At 44.1% G+C, this 15,357-nt stretch overlaps 1 protein-coding gene across 1 annotated transcript in view; it reads right to left on the bottom strand.

Moving 5' to 3' along the window:
• The window catches only part of LOC122806105 (guanine nucleotide-binding protein G(I)/G(S)/G(T) subunit beta-2-like), a 318,254-nt gene extending 316,467 nt beyond the window's left edge, over positions 1 to 1,787 (bottom strand). The window contains exon 1 of the mRNA XM_044076342.1: positions 1,720 to 1,787. The gene's annotated coding sequence lies outside the window, so the exon portion shown is untranslated. The remainder of the gene's footprint in view (positions 1 to 1,719) is intronic.
• Between the last annotated feature and the right edge of the window lie 13,570 nt (positions 1,788 to 15,357).

Raw genomic sequence — 15,357 nt, 5'->3', positions numbered from 1 at the left:
ACTAGTGAGCTCATATATAGTTTATTATAAGGGTCAGCAAGAAACTAATTCGCTTCAAGTGTCCGATGACATGGAACCTTTGTACAAGACAATGCCTGCCAAAAATGGTGAATGTGGGGGCAAATGCCTACTGCTAGCTTCAGAATGCAAATCAGAGTACACTCTCACCAGCACCTCAAAATTTCCAGCAGATGTCTAACATCTGTTTACTGTCTAGACCTTCAGCAATGAACTCTAAACAGAACACCTGAAGGTTCCACCATAACCAGCGGCAGTCCTTTTTATCTGTGCCTGGGAATATTACAGGAGTGGAAAATTACCTCCAGTATTTGCGATGCGAGATCATATGACTCACAAACCACTTTCTGGAATAACTCAAAAGTCATGGCCTCCAGCTAATTAACTGCACTGATGGATGGCTTCAGCAATTCAAGACACATACCCCTAAAAAGGAGAAGAGCTGGTGGTCCCTTTCTCTAGGATTCTCACTTTCTTCACCAAAGTGGAAGTTTGGCAAAAGCTCAAGTCCTCACCAGTCAAGGCCAAGCTCGGCACCTGCTAGGTCTGGAAACCTGTTTTGAAAATGATCTTACCTCCACAGGCTGAAACCATAACCTATCTTAACTTCAGTAGTTGTTATGCTGCCACCTAAGCCCAAGACCAGGAGGAGGACCTTCCTGCTGATTCTTGTGTGATGTGCTCTTTACTGCCATTTTTCTTGGTCACAAAGCAAGCTAAAAGCATCTCCCCTTCAGGTGGCTGGTAGAGTCGACATGTTCCTCTCCAAGAGGATACAAGGAATGCCAGTGCAGGTACTGGCTGGAAATTTAACCACCACTCATTTTAACCAGGCAAAACAATTCAGGAACCTCAAAGCTGGTATGTAAAATCACTATTCAACTTGTTCAAGCAACAAAAAAAAAAAAAAAAAAGAAATGGGGAGCACTGGAGATGTTACAGCTAGGTCTCTAAAGACTGCCAGCAAGGTATGCATGGTGATAGGGACATGAGCTTCCCAAAACACAACTTCCACAAATTTTCCCAGATTCCATCTGGTATAAAGGGCAAACCCACCCAAGGAGGATTCTTAACATTAGATCTAGCACAGTCTGCCAAGACTTGCTAACAAGTTGTTGGTCAAACATTGAGAGATAGCTAGCCAGCTCTATGGTGAAGAGAGATGCCTCGAGTGCAACCCAGACAGCAAGGATCAATTAGCGACTCAGGTGGCTGGAGGGCTAGTCAGGTGTGTTTGTCACCTCATCCACTCTGACATGAAGGAAGGAAGATGGCTTGATCTGCTGCATTGGTCCCTCTTAGAAAAGGATGGGACTACTGCACAAAGTATGCAGTGGGTCACAGCCCTACACAAGACCTGCCAAGTGATGCCACATGCTGTAGCTGTGGTGACGTAAGTACATGAACAACACTGTCAGCATAAAAACCTCCTGCTCTAACAGAAATGGACAGCAGAACTGTGGGGATAATGGGTTGGGGATATGAAGACGGAAAAACCTGACAGCTGCCTGGACGGGAATCTGACAGTCAACCAAAAGCACCAAGGAATACAAAAAGAGAACACATTACATTGCTCACAGAAAGCATTAGAAATGTTAAAAAAAGTAAAAGTTTAAAAACTCAAAAGCCAAACCATTCTTGATCATAATACATCAAGAAGCTAGAAAATAACTACAGCAGAGATCACAGTATGTACATTACCTTGTTTGTAGTATAGCTGTCCCAGATGATCAACTTTCCATCTTGAGATGCACTGACTAAGAGTCTATAAAAACAAAAGAAAGGTAAGCTAACTACATAATAAAATCTTAGCAAGTTAACATACACCACTTTTCAAAGAATCTCAAGAACTGCACTCCACAGATGGGACACCAAGTAACGAGAATAAGAACTTTTGAAAACAAAATGCTGATCATCAGAACAGGTCGACAAACTTCTTCACAATTAAAACCTACATTTTAATTAAACCTGACTAACCTGCAGTGTGACCTAAATACTCTTTGGGGCAGGTGAGGTAGGCCACAAAACATTATGACCAAATAATTAAATGAACACACCAGCTGAACTGATGAAAAGCTATGAATGCTGAAAATTACACCCAATGAACCCCTCACTCAAAAACAATGCCCTTTACACAAGCTCCTTCAAAGGAAAGCGGATAACAATGTGCACACCAAAACTGACCTTTGTACATTATGTTTATTATACAAACTAAGCCTTTCACAAAACAGGAAGCATGCCCTTTTGTTTGTATGTACACACGTATGAAAATACTACATATACATCTCTACCATTCTGAAATATTTAAAAGGCACTTCTCTCACTGAAGCTGTGACATTCTGCTTTATGTTTTATAGTTATGGAGAAAAACTACTCAACGCACACAAATTCACACACAGCTGGCAACAAAGCAATAACTACAGTGGAGGTACGACAAAGCAGATTACAACATAATGCTTGTAGAGACCAATCCTTAACACTGTACTATTGAATTCAAAATATGGGACACTCATTAACAGTGTGATGTTGTGTACCGATGCTTGACTGAGGGAGGGGATCTCCACTGGAGCTGGGAAATTTTGTTTTGTTCTGCACTTTGCGTACGGATAAGCCTGACTAAGGGAGGGGATTTCGACTGGAGGCTGTGACATTTACAGTTTTGTTCTGCACTTTACATACTGACCAGCCCCATTCTAAGATATCTGACAGAGATGGGATCTCTAGTGGCTGTCTCATTCACAGTTTGTTCTACACTTTACTTGAATGCAGAAGTAAACAAGCAGCAAGCATTGCACATGCTAAACACACAGTACTACTGGAATGAAGCTTTCACAAACCATGACAACAGAGAACAATTAACACAGCACTGTTGAACTAAAAATGCTGAAATACTGGTTAATGTCAACACAGAACTATTGTGAACAAAGATTACTCTGACATGTCTGACAAAGGATGTGGGTCCATACTGGGGCTATGACATTTTGCACTGCACTTTCAAGCAATGTAGTAGCACGAGAGGATGGCAATCCCAACCATCCTGCCATAGCCTAGCAACGGTCTTTCTCTTGCTACATACCTGAACAAGAGAGAAAAAATTGCTACATCAAGAAGTAGGACATCATGAAGGTTGAGATATCCAACCCCATGGAAGCTTAAAGGTGGTTAGACATTTTAGGAAATAACTGACCCTCCAAGGGTAACAAGATCATCTTCCTTTAGTTGTTGTACCTTACCATATCCCTAGGCGGTCTATTTTCCTATAATGCCCACTTTGCTGTACATTACTGTTCAGCCACATGCGTGCACATACATAAGCACAGACACCCTTCACAAACTAGATGTTTGTTCTCCAACACTTGCACATTCCTCAATGTCAGTAGTTTTAACTGCTGTGTTACAAATAAGAGCAATCACCCAATCACCATTACAAGACAAAACCATTTAGGGCTGAATGGGTTTTCAAAGACATCTTCATCACCAGACACCACCAGAGATTTTTTTCAAAGCATTAATGCATAAGGAACTCTTCTCTGTAAGACAATAAAATGCATCACTCTGGACTACACAAACATGGACAATGGCAGTCTAAAGTCCCTCAACCTAAATCAGTGTACGTTTGCAAAGGCTAGATCCTGCCAGCTTAAGCTAGTCAGCTTCTTTGAAAAAGTCACTGATGCCACAAAAGTACCTTTTATCTGCACTTTTTTCAAATACAGCATTTTAATTTATGTATTTGTGTTGCATTGAATATTAACTGAACTGCAAGTGTTGACTCTTTTCAGTGTTTGCTAGATTTTATTGCCTGTTAGAATCCTGCATAGACAGTAATTGCAGTCGGGGGTAGTCTCATTCATTGATCTCCTGTTATTGCCTATTTAAGTGGTACATTTTGGAATATTTTCTGCTTAAAACCTGAGCTTTGGCCGGCTAAGATCTAGCTATATTCAACTGTACGTACAAGAGAATTTAAGTACCTTTTATCTGCACTTTTTTCAAATACAGCGTTTTAATTGATTAACTTGTGTTGCATTGAACATTAACTGAACTGCAAGTTTTTACTCTATCTTTTCAGTTCCCATCCACCCTCCCTGGTTTTGTTTTGGTGTTAATCTTGGTGGCTTTGAAAAGTACAGTTTTGTACCTACCATAAATGTAGATGTCCGATAGGTATGCATCTGCAGTCATAACATATGGGTTTGTCCTGCCTCAGGCAGCCCTTCGGTCGGCCAGATTCCAAAGTCTGGGTCTGGCCTCGGCTGATGTCGCACTTCACCCGACGTCATAGCTCCTGGGGTATAAAGGCATCAGCCGACGCCATTTTCCTCAGTGTTTCTTGCCCCAGATGCCAGGTGCCCTCTAGGAAGGCTAAATTTGGATAAATGTAGAAAATTCCAAACAGCAGAAAGCAAAATATATATATACATACAAATACACCATAATAGATTCCCCCAGCTAGCTAAAAGAGGGGTAAGTACCCTAGGAATACCACAGAGGGGAAGGAGGGTGGGTAATCCTGACTGCAGATGCATACCTATCGGACATCTACATTTATGGTAGGTACAAAACTGTACTATGTCCTTCAAGGATGCATCTGCAGTCATAACATATGGGTAGAATACCATAGCCAAACTGGGGGAGGAGGCACTAAGATAATGATGGTGTAGTTAAGATCCCCTGTAAAACTGCAGTTGCAAAACCTGCTCGGGATCTGGAGTATAAAGGAAGATTGTAATGCTTGGCAAATGTATGCGCGGAGCTCCAAGTAGCAGCTTCTAAAATGTCTTTTGTAGCCACTCCTCGTAGGAAAGCTGTAGTGGTGGCTGTGGCTCTTGTGGAGTGAGGCCTGATATTTTCAGGAGTTGTCTTTCCATGAAAAGAGTAGCAGAATCGAATGCAATTTCCTATCCATTTTGAAATTGTCTGTTTGGAAATTGCTTTTCCTTGCACTCCTGTTGCATATGCTACCAGAAGCTGGTCAGTTTTTCTGCTGGTTTTAGTTCTGTCCAGATAGTAGCGCAGTTGTCTGTGTACATCCAAGGTGTGCAATAGTTTCCCCCCCCCTGTTCTGTGGGTTAGGGAAGAACGTAGGTAAATGAATAGCTTGGTTCAAGGACACCCTGGATACCACCTTTGGCATGAAAGTAGGATTGGTTCTCAGAGACACTCTATCCTGGTGAAAGATAAGGAAGGGCTGCACTGCCATTAATGCCTGTAACTCGGATACCCTTCTTGCTGAAGTGATTGCTAGAAGGAAAGCAGTTTTCCAAGATAAGAACTGTAAGTCTGCTGATGCTGCTGGTTCAAAAGGGGGAAGTGTTAATTTTTCCAGCACAAAATTGAGATCCCATGTAGGCAGAGGTGGTTTCCTTGGAGGTTTTACATTTTTGATCCCTCTTAAAAATTGTCTGAGGAGAGGGTGAGAGAAGATAGGAGGATCCATGATGTACTCTGCTGAAATTGCTGAAGCATGAATCTTAATGGAAGAATAGGACAGGCCATTGTGGAACAGTTCTGCTAAGTACTCTAGGATGTGTGCTAGGTTTGCCAGTGTGACATTTGTTCCCTTTGATGCACTCCAAATGAGGAATCTCTTCCATTTGGCTGAGTATGTTTTTCTTGTGGAGGGTCTGCGAGCCTCCAGGATAATGTCCTTGACCCTCTGAGATAAAACGGATTGGTTTTGTTCTATGCAATTTTCCAGGCAGTTAGCTGCAGCGTTTTCAAGTTTGGATGCAGGGTCTTGTAGTTGTTCTGCGTTAGAAGTAAAGGCCATAGAGGTAGAGGCCATGAGTTCGTCCGAGACATGCTTCTCAGTAGTGGGTACCAATGCTGCCTTGGCCAGTCTGGAGCTATCAGAATCACCTTTGGCTGTTCCTCCCTGATCTTCAGTAGAACTTTGTACATCAGTGGGAGAGGTGGAAAGGCATAAACTGTCAGGGCCTTCCAGCTGAAAGAAAGGGAGTCCACCCTCCAGGCTTGTGGGTGGTATTCTCTTGAGCAGAATTTCTTCAGTTGGTGGTTGAGTGGGGAGGCGAAATATCTGGCATTCCCCATTTCTTTATGTTTTTGAAGATGTCTGGATGCAGCATCCATTCGTGAGCATCCATGGTAGTTCTGCTTAAGCTGTCTGCTAGTGAATTCTCTTTTCCTGGTACGAATCTGGCCTGCAGTTGAATGTTAAGATTCAGGCCTAGGTTCCACAGGTCCATTGCCATCCGGCATAGAGGGTAGGAATGCGTGCCTCCCTGTTTATTGATGTACCACATGACTGTGGCATTGTCTGTCCTTATCAGCAGGTGTCCTTGCTGGAGGAATGATTTGAATGCCTCGATTGCATGCCTCACTGCCAGCATCTCCTTTAGATTTACGTGTAGATTCAGCTGGTCTTGAGACCATAGGCCTTGGATACACTTGTCTTCCATGTGTGCCCCCCAGCCTAGGTCTGAGGCGTCCGTGGTGATGGTCTGCCTTGGTTGTGGTTTGTGGAAAGGCAACCCTCTGTTGATCTGGCAGGCCTGAGCCCACCACAGGAATTCTTTTTTCAGGCATGGAATGATTGGAATCATGGTTTCTAGACTGTGTCTGTGTTGAGACCATACATTCCTTAGGTACCATTGTAATTTTCTCATATGCAGCCTGGCATGTGGGATCAAGATTATGCAAGATGCCATGTAACCCAGGGCCTGCAGGACTTTCCTTGCAGTAAGCTGAGTTTGTCTTGTCAATGCCATGAAGTAGACTGGGAGTTGCTTTTGTTTTTCTTCTGTGAGAAAAGCCATCTGAGTTAGTGTCCAGTTCTGCACCCAAAAATGTTATCCTTTGGGATGGCACTAGTCTTGACTTCTGTATGTTGACTGTGTATCCCAAGGCTTGTAACAGTTGTATGACATAGGCCAAATCCTTTATTATTTTTGTCTTGTTGTCCGCTTGTATTAGGCAGTCGTCCAGGTAGGGGTAGATCTGAATTCCCTGAAGCCTGCAATGTGCAATTACTGATGCCAGGCATTTCGTGAATATTCTGGGCACAGTAGATAAGCCAAAGGGCAATGCTGAGAATTGATAATGCTCTGATCCTGCAAGAAATCCGAGGTGTCTTCTGCAATCTGGTCGTATAGGGACGTGCAGGTATGCCTCCTTGAGATCTAGAGTCACCAGCCAAGACTCCTTGCCCAACATGGGAAGAAGTTGCTGTAGGGTCAGCATCTTGAATTTTCGTACAATGAGATATGTGTTCAGTGCGGACAAGTCGAGAATAGGCCTCAATTGAGTTTCTTTTCTTGGTACAAGGAATAGTCTGGAGTAACATCCTTGGCCTTGTTCCATAGATGGTACCCTTTCTATTGCTCTCATTCTTAGTAAGTTGATGATTTGTTTTAGAGCCACTGACTTCTGGCTTGGTGGAAGGTTTGGCATTCGTCTCTTTTTTGGTAAAGTGTGGAAGTGAAACCTGTAGCCTTTGTCTATTGTTTGCAATGTCCACTTGTCTCCTGTAATGCAATGCCAGTTTTTTGAAAATAAAGCTAACTTTCCGTCCAAGGGTGCTTCCAGTAGTTCCCTGGTAGGCGGGATCAGAGCCAAGTCATTGTGTCTGTCCTGCGGAAGTGGTTGTAGTCGCAGCTGTGGCGGTACTCCTCTGGTTGGCAGGTTGCCACTGACGACCCCTGTAGGCACCCCTTGATTGACCTCTGCCTCTTGGGCGTCTATTTCTGCCTCTCTGTGCTCTGGAGGTGTCTGGAAAGGACCAATTCTTTGAAGGCCAGTTTCTGCTGAACCTCGGAGGTTGGACCTGCAGAAAATCCTTGACTGTTTGCACAGATTTTGCTTTTTCTTCCACTTTCTTTAGAACCTCCTGTGCAGGGGAGCCAAATAAACTTTGTTTCTCCATAGGGGCATCTAGGAGTTTAGACTTGACATGGTCTGGCAAGGATTGCTCTTTTAGCCAGGCATGCCTTCGAATCACTGCTCCAGTCATAGCTGATCTAAATGAAGCCTCCAGTGCATCATAGCCACATTTTAAGAAATGATTACTGACCTGCTGAGAGTTGTGTACCAAATCCTGAAGGGACTTACGGTCTAAAGGTTCAGGAGAGAAAAGCTTTTTATTCAGCTGATCTAACAAAAATTCCTGGTACTGTATCATGGGAAATCGACAGTTTAAAGCCTTGGCAGAAAGAGTAGCAGATGTATAAACCTTTTTACCCCATCTCTCTAATGCTCTTGACTCTCTTTCAGAGGGTAGGGGGTTTTTGGCAGTGGCAGCTGCAACACCTTTTGGGCCCTGAGAAATAGTTTCTGGGTCTGCAGCATGGGCCTTATACAAGTGGAAGTGAGAATCCGGGACCCTGTAATATCTGTCAGGTTTGGCAGGGGCTGGGGGAAGAGAATCAGGGGCTGAACTGGCATCATTGTATGCATCATCAACAACTGATAGTACAGGTGGTATGGCTAAAGGCCTATGCTGTGGCAAGTGTAAAAAAAAGTCCTTAGGCTTTTCCTAGAATCAGAAAAAATCCTGACCCTGCCATGGAAAGTGTTCCCTCATTGAGTGTAGAGTCTCCCCAAAGGAAAATTCTTCTGGGGGGGAGGCAGAAAGAATTCAGTCTTCTGCATCAGAATCCTCATAAGGTGAGTATGGTCCTTCCTGATGGTCTGATAAATCTGATCCATCCGAGGAATAATCAGAGGAGAGAGGTTCAGGGGGTTCAGTCCTAGGCCTTTTTTCAGGAGGAGGTTGTGAGGCCCTGTCTGGGTGAGGTTGGGATCCCCTAATCAGAGATATAAGGTCCTCAGCAAGGCTGAGAATCTGAGAACTTGAGGAAGGTCTGTGAGAGGAAGCTTTTGTTGGTAAGGCCTTGGAAAGTTTAGCTGCTTTAGCCCTGGAGAAGGCCTTAATAGACATAGAAGCAGGGGGTCTAGCTGCCCCACGTGCAGGAGTAGAGATGTCCAACGGAATGGTATCGGACAAATCTTGTGCGCCTGCTTCTTCGGTAGGAATTTCTGTAGCCGACTCAGCCGGGGCCTCTGTGGCCTCGGTTGTCGGAGGCATGCTTTCGGCAGAAAGAAGAACCGAGGACTCTGTTTCAGCCGAAACCGAGACACTCGCGGTAGGTCTAACCGTGGTTTCAGCTGAAACCGCGGGCTGCGAGTGTCGGTCCTTTTCCTTGCGTTTTTTGGCTAAATGTGTAGTCGGAGTCTCCGACGGCATTTTATATGCAAAAGCGGAACCAAAAAACTCTTCTGCAAACTCCGACCGGCGTCCAAGTGTCCGTCGGTTGAAGGAAGCACAGGCTAAACAAGCTGATACGTCGTGGTCTGGGCCTAAGCAAGGAAGGCAGTAAGAGTGGAAATCCTTATGAGGTATTTGTTTCCCACAAGTTAAACAATTATTTACTTTGTCTGACATCGGCTGAGGCAAGAAAGAGTCCCCAACGTGGTACTTAGCTTTTTTAGAAGTCTTCGGTAGCTGAAATCTCTGGATCTGACCGACCGGCACTTGCGAACAGCTTCTGCTTCGGGCACCGCGCGGCAAGAAAGACTGAGGAAAATGGCGTCGGCTGATGCCTTTATACCCCAGGAGCTATGACGTCGGGTGAAGTGCGACATCAGCCGAGGCCAGACCCAGACTTTGGAATCCGGCCGACCGAAGGGCTGCCTGAGGCAGGACAACCCATATGTTATGACTGCAGATGCATCCTTGAAGGACATCTGCCCGCCCCTCTTGTAAATTTGTGTTTGGATACTCCTTCTGGGCCCATCTCATTTGCTCACTCAACTGAGTGCAGTGAGATCATATTCTGATTTCAGGCACTCCTACTGTGTACAGAGAGCATCTGGGGGAAAAAAAATTTAAGCTCGTTTCCTGCCTTTCCCGTAAGTGGTCTAGACTGTTTGTAGGCTTCTGAGTCCCCAAGCCTTTCTGTGTTGGAGGGAAGCCTTCTAGCTTAATTTTGTTTCTTAGAACTAGCCAGTTTTCTAGTTTCAGCACTCAAATCTGTTTCTTTGAACTCAGCACTTGTTCAGAACTTGTAAACACTTGTTTTGTGTCTTTCGGCTTTTCCTGGTTAGGGGTCGCCACAGCGGAAACTCCGGTCCGCTAAAGATTGGCAGTAGAGTTTTATTTACATGCTGGCTTGCTGGGCCTAACGCACAACCTTCTACGAAGAACGCCTGTTCACACATGTCGCTACACAGAAGACGCTCTAACTGAGAATAGAATGGGCAACATCTAACTGTGAGGCGACAACGCTACCGCAGCACCACCACCGCAGTATAGTCACAAAACGCTACAAGTGAAAAATACTTCTTTTTTCCTTTTGAAATATATTGTATTATTATTCTGATGTAATTACAACTTAGCTAAGGGGCATTCTATGCCATCACTGTGTTTTGCCCATGATACAGAATTGTAAACCAACACTCCCAAGAGAAAGCGAATACAATGCAAACAAACACTGACAGTTAACTAACATACACAAACAAAACTCTTATCTGCACATCAAGTCTCCTTTTCAGATTCCATTATGAAACTTTCAGGTAATAGCAACAAGGTAGTCAACTAAAAATCCCAGCTAAGAATTGTATTCTACCCTCAGGGGTTTCAGTGCAGCATAATATTGAATTTGATCACACTATTAAACCATTTAAAAGCATGGCATTTTAGCCTCAACATATTACATTTCCATGTAAAACATATAGAATTTTCATTTCTGATATAACAGTTAATAGTGCATATGTTCTGGAAATTAGTTTCATCCAAAATTGGAAAAATATGTCAAGTAGCCCCCAAGTAGAAACCAAGCATAATGCCAAATTGTGAAAACAAAAGCCCTCAGAAATGCTAATGTAATAGTTGTAACAAGCCATGTGTCAATTCCACAAAGGGAGTTAATAAAAAAATCAAGGACTTCTGATAAGATAGAAAGCACACTCCAGAATCTCATTATACCCCAAGGATTTCACAGTTTACAAATTGTGATTTAAAGGGTAGCACTACATCCATGTCACTACATACCTAGCTACAATAACTATCTTCGTTTTTGTTTTAGAGAGTATGCCCCTCAGCCGAGTGAACTAACCCTCAGATAACTCTCATGGTTATTTTGAGTTGAGGGCCTTGCTATACAAAGTAGCAGAAATGTTGCCTTGCCTGGTTTGTTGTTTGTCTTTTGGCTTTTCCCGGTTAGGGGTCACCACAGCGGAACTCCGGTCCGCTAAAGATTGGCAGTAGGTTTTTACGGTGCCAAGTTTCCAGCTTGACACCCAACCTTCAACAAAGGCATGACCATTCACGCACGTCTTTCGGAATGCCACTCGACCGCAGGGAGGACATGCAGACTCCACAAAAAAGGCACTCCCCACACACCAGCCACAAATCGAATGGGAGAACCTCTTGCTGTGAGGCAACAATGCTAGTGCTGCACTACCGCAGATGACCAGCCGAGAATCGAATAGGAGAACCTCTTGCTGTGAGGCAACAATGCTAGCGCTGCACTACCGCGGATGCCTTGCCTGGTGAAATATTTTAAATTATTTCTTCTGGTGTAGTGAGAACATAGTACATATATGTTCTTTGCATTTCTCCAAGCCTTTTAAGCTTATGCTAAAAAGCCCCCCCCCCCCCACACCAGGTGAAAACTGTATATAATATCAGACTGACAACAGAAGTCTTCAGAAATGCTGGATTTTATTAGGTGGAAATAAGGGATCTGACAAAAAATGCTTAAGGCATACTACAGTAAAATAAGGTTCTTTGATACAAATAAATAAAAATACCATTCTACCCTTAAGCATTTCACTATTTCTCAATCCAGATTTATAGGCAGCCCACTGTCTTTATCTGTACATTGCAGGCCTCATCCTATTCATAGGTTCATACGTTCCCAAGAAAATTATTTTCCTGTGCCACTTTCAGAGCCACAGAAGTGATCCCCGGGGTGAATTTCCTACTTCCCATCCAATCATCAAGATTTTTCTTGAAGACTGCTAATGAGGAGCTTTGTTTAACTTGTTGTAAGCACTAAAGCTGCAAATTACTACAGCACTCAACTTTCCTCACTTGTCTAGAGGAAAGCAGTTTTTAGTACTTAATAAGCACCTATCCATGGGCATGTCTAAGGGTCAGCTCCCGGTGATTTCTCCTGTCTACCTGATGAATCTGGGCATCTTGGGGCAATGCAGCAATTACCTCATGTACACAGAAACCTCTCCTCCTACCATCCAACATTACCTGTGAGAGATGCACATATAGTCAAACTGCTCTCTTTACCCAAGACTGGACTAGACAGTCAAGAGGAGAAGGTAAACACCTGCACCACACCACACATCACATAGTCCCTCAAAACCTACACCACCAAAACACATGCATAGAAACACAAAACACACACCTACATTCACAGAGGCTCTCAATAAAAACCCGCCCAAGCCAGGGACCTCCAAAGCAGAAAAGCAAGCAAACTCCACCCCCAACACAAACCAAATGACACATAGCCCACAAACTCAGTGTGCCACTCAACCACAGCCCATAAGGCATAACAGCGTACCCAACACTCTAGTCATAGGTAACCACAGTCAGGCACACTGAAATTCCACTCACCAGGCTAAACAAGGAGAAAGTCACTGTCAGCTGCCTGTCAGGTGCCAGGATCCGCCACATGACGCACGCACTAAGGTTACTTCACAAGTACAAATATGACACTGCCATTGTCCATGTTGGTGTGAATGACCTGAGACGTACCTCCCTTGACTACATGAAGAGAGACATGGAGGAGCTCTCTGATCTTGTAGCCCAGGCAGGTATGACCCTAGCCCTGAGTAGCATCCTGCCATCACCCAGAATGATACCACAGTACAAGGACAAAATGATCGACTTCAACAATTGGCTAAGCTTTTGGTGTCATTCTAAGGGGATCCAGTATTTGTCTGCCTGGGATGACATGATCGACAGACCATGATGTTTTGCCAGAGATGGCCTGCACCTGTCGCCCTTGGGATTCTGGATACTGGCAAAGGCTTTTGCCACCCCTATATTGCCCTTTTTAGGCAAGGTTCAAATGACAAATTCACCACCGTAACCGGTACAAGCAAGTAAAATCAGAGGGTAATGCTACTCAATGCTAGAAGTCTAAACCTCAAAATGCTCTCACTTGAGGCACTCCTTAAAATGGAGAAGACAGACATCTGTGCAGTGACAGAGGCCTGGCTCAAAGCTCCAGAAAGCACCCCTGCGTTACCAGGCTATAATTCATACCACACCTTTCGGCCACCTAACGAAGCACTAAAGGTGGAGGCGTGTCCATATTCATTAAGGATATCCACACCACGAGACTAGTTGCACAGCATAATGCATCAGAGATTATTCAAATGCAACTAACTCTGGGCAAGACTGCAATCCAAATTGTAGCTTGCTACAGACCCCCACCCCCACCACGCCCCAGGATACCCACTCCTCATTTATTGATACAATGGAAAGTATTAGGGTACAACACAACTAATAATGAGCGATTTCAACTACCCCACCATTAACTGGGAAAACTACTCATGTACCAACTCTTTTGCTCAACGTTTTCTGGAATTCATATATTCCAACACCTTGAATCAACTTATTCACACACCCCCAACAGGGGCAGCAATATCCTAGACCTTGGCCATTACCAACATGGACAACCGGTGTTCCACACTAGAGGTCAATTCCTCGTTGGTCAGATCCGACCACAAGCTAATCACCCTAGACATCCACATTCCGCCCCCACCCCCGATTAGGGAAACCACCGTAAAAAACTTCTTCAAAGCCATCTTCACACTTCTTAAGACAGAAGTGGCAAACTTAGACACCCATGACAATACGACTGCTGAATCCTACCCAAACGCACTTTATAAGCACTTACACGAGTGCATGGATCATGCTATCCCTAACTAAACCAAGATGCTATCCTCCAAAAAAAAGGAAGCCAATCTGGTGGTCCTCTGCCATAAACAAACTCTACAACAGAAGAAAGAAACTGTTGCAAAAAAAAAAAAAAAAAAAAAAAAAAAAGAGTAAAATCCCATTATTGGAGGAACACCCTAGTCAACCTCAGTAAGAAGCTGATATCCCTCATAAAATCCTCCAAAGCTAGTTATGAAAACAAAATTGCCACCGACTCTAAAGACAACCACAAGGCATTCTATAGCTGTCAAGAATTTGTACCTACCATAAATGTAGATGTTCGAGTGTATACCCTGCTGCAGGCATCACACACTTGGGTTATCCTGCCGTCAGGCGGTCCCACAGTCGGCCCAAATTCCAAAGTCTTGGTCCGGCGTCGGTTGCTGTCGCTTCTTCCCTGACGTCAGTGCGCCAGGGGTATGAGAGGCATCCAACGTCATTTTCTTCAGTTTTTCTTGCCCCAGATGTCAGGTGCCCCCCCAAATGGTGGTCAGTAGATAGTGCCAATAATAAAAAGTGTAGCATAAACAAAATATCCCTCCAGCTATAAGCAAATACACCACAAAGGTTGTAACAGATATTAAGGCATAGAAAGGTTTTAGAGAGGGGATGGAGGGAGGGTAACCTGGACTGCAGCAGGGTATACACTCGAACATCTACATTTATGGTAGGTACAAAACTGTGCTGCAGTCATCACATTTGGGTAGAATCCCAAAGCTAAGGATGGGAGGTGGAGTCAAACAGGGTTAGAAGAGGCTAGAAGGCCCTGCAAAAACTGCAGTGGCGAAGCCAGCTCTAGTCTTAGAGTAAAGTGGCAAGTGGTAATGTTTGAAGGTGTGTACTGAACTCCAAGTTGCAGCTTCCAGAATATCCTTGGTTGGCACCCCCCTGAGGAAGGCTGTAGATGTAGCTGCTGCCCTGGTAGAGTGGGGCCTAATGCTAGCAGGAACTGGTTTTCCATGGTGGGTGTAAGAAAAATGTATGCAATGTCCTATCCATTTGGAAATGGTCTGTTTTGAGATCGCCTTTCCTTGTGATGCTGTAGCATAGGATACAAAAAGCTGGTCAGATTTTCTGAAATCCTTAGTTTTATCCAAGTAGTAACGTAGCTGTCTGTGAATGTCCAAGGAATGCAGGAGTCTTTCTCCTTTGTTCTGTGGATTTGGAAAGTAAGTGGGTAAATGGATGGTTTGATTTAGAGCCACACTGGATACCACCTAAGGCATAAAGGAGGGGTTAGTTCGTAGAGAAACTCTGTCGATGAAAAATGAGGAAAGGCTCTACTGCCATTAGTGCCTGAAGCTCTGAAACTCTTCTAGCTGAAGTAATTGCTAGCAGCAGGGCAGTCTTCCATGATATAAACTTTAAGTCAGCTGAGAAAGCTGGCTCAAAAGGAGGTAGCGCAAATTTTTCCA

This window comes from Protopterus annectens, chromosome 7.part0 (assembly GCF_019279795.1).
Source record: "Protopterus annectens isolate FY-2018-M chromosome 7.part0, PAN1.0, whole genome shotgun sequence".
Taxonomy (NCBI): Eukaryota; Metazoa; Chordata; order Ceratodontiformes; family Protopteridae; genus Protopterus; species Protopterus annectens.
The sequence above is the reverse complement of the archived record's forward strand: the minus strand, read 5'-3'. Positions and strand labels throughout refer to the sequence as shown.